The following is a 2,138-nucleotide window of genomic DNA, read 5'->3' on the forward strand; positions in this document are numbered from 1 at the left end:
GTCGGTTCCGACCCATAGCGACCCTGTACAGGGTTTCCGAGGGTGTAAATCCTTACGGGAGTAGAAAGCCTCATCTTTCTCCCGCGGAGTGGCTGTAGTTTCGAACCACTGACCTTAGGTTCGCAGCCTGATTCGTAACCACTACGCTACCAGAGCTCCTTAGGAATAAAGTGACTAGAGGTAAATGCTGTTAGCTGATGGTACATGGAAGGGATTGCAATCACTGTACTGAAGCAAACTATATGACTCATTGAAAGTAAAACTGATGATCTCTTCTCTAAACCTTCACTCAATTCACAATAAAAAGTAAAACAAATGTCCAAACCTCCAATTTTGTTCCCAGCATCTTGGCCAGTCCTGCCACTTGGTCACCCAGCTCCTCCAGTTCCATGGAGCACCTCTGGAAAACAACAATGACAAACTTTTCTGAAAACATATTTTAAAGCTGTGCAAACTGGTCATAAGTGTTCGGAAACTGAAATGGAGAATGCGAAGAGTGGCCCAACTCAAGTCCAGACTCCACCTCACCTGGATGCTTTATTTTTGTGTTGCTTTGCCCACCTCTCCACCTTACCCACATGTCCTCTGTGGCCAGGGCAATATCCTAGAGTGGCCACACCAGGGCTCTGTTTGGTTTGCTATCACCAAGTTCTTCCTCAGAGACCTTGTAAGGCTCCCAGTGAGCCTGGCAGAAGAGAGGTTACTGGCTGCCTTTCCACTCCGCAGCCTTTTGATCTGTCCTAACTCTTGGACCTTTTGGATACAGGGGCATTGGCAGAGTCCCCTCTTTATGAAGACTCTTCCCAAGGCCTTAGGGATGTTCAAATTTAAGTTTACACAAATAATTTTGGAATTTTTTAAAAGGGAAATTCTTAAATTGTTTAAACTTGGATGTGCACTCAATCAATTATGGGGAGACTAATACTTCCATCTCTGCCTGAAGTTCTTTTCCTTCTGGACTGCAGTCTTTCTTGCACCCACCTTTATCCCACTTCCATCTCCTCCAAGCACTCAGGGCTTCCCCTACTGGAACAGAGGTACCACTCACCTGTGCCCCCCTGTGCTGAGGTGGGTATCCTCACACCCTGCTCTGAATTCATGTGACAAAGCCATCTCTTGACCAGACCCAAGGCTTCCAGGGTGGGCTTTACTTTTCTGGGCACCATCTTACATGAGTCTAGGTCTTGAATTACTTAATTCTCTTCACACACAGATTATATGTTGTTGTTGTTAGGTGCCATTGAGTCGGTACTGACTCACAGTGACCCTATGCACAGCAGAATGAAACACTAGAATATATAATCTATGCAAAAAGTAAAAAGTTCCCTTAATGCTCATTCCCAACCCTAGAGTCCTTATGTGTCTCAGTGCTAACCTTGCTCCTGTTGTCAGGTAGGTAAGTGCTTAGACACACACACACACACTATCATCTCTCTAGGACACATATGCCTGTGTGTGCACACATACTTTAATAAAACTGTCTGCTGCTTTTACTTAACAAAATATCCCGAGTCTTTCCATACAGTACTTCATTCCCTCTGACTTAAGCACAAACTCCTATGGTGTGAGTATTACATCGTCTTTCTAGTCTCCCACTGAGGGCTCTTTGGGGGCTATTTCTAGTTTTCACTGGAATTACACTGAGCAAGTCTGCAGTAAACATCCCCCAAATGCCTTCTTGAGGTGTTTCTTGAAAGTAGAGATAGAATGATGTAATTTCTGGGTTCTGTGGCATGCATTTAAAATTTTAATAAATGCCACCAAATTGCCTTCTTACAGTCACACAATCCACACATACACCTACCTTCTGGGTGTGTATTCTTAACACCTTGGCTAACACTTGGTGGAATTAAACATCCCCTTTGTGTGTTTTTTTCAGTTCCACATTGATTTTATTTATTTATTATAGTTTGAGTGAAAGTTTACAGAGGGAATTAGTTTCCCACTCAATAAATTATTCACATTTTTTAAAGGTTTTTATTGTGGATTAAGTGAACGTTTACACGGCATATCATCAGTTTTACATTCAACAAATTATACACCTTGTTTCATTACATTGATTATAATCCCCTCCATGCACCATCAGTTGACAGTATTTCTCTCTATCCACTTTAGCTTTTTAAAAAACAAACAAAAAA

The 2,138-nt window shown here is 42.3% G+C and overlaps 1 protein-coding gene across 1 annotated transcript in view; it reads left to right on the forward strand.

Annotated features, from left to right (window-relative positions):
- Positions 1–2,138, forward strand: part of MUC3A (mucin 3A, cell surface associated) — a 17,085-nt gene that overhangs the window by 11,940 nt on the left and 3,007 nt on the right. The gene's annotated exons all lie outside the window — the stretch shown is intronic.

Source organism: Chrysochloris asiatica, unplaced genomic scaffold (assembly GCF_000296735.1).
Source record: "Chrysochloris asiatica unplaced genomic scaffold, ChrAsi1.0 scaffold00034, whole genome shotgun sequence".
NCBI lineage: Eukaryota > Metazoa > Chordata > Mammalia > Afrosoricida > Chrysochloridae > Chrysochloris > Chrysochloris asiatica.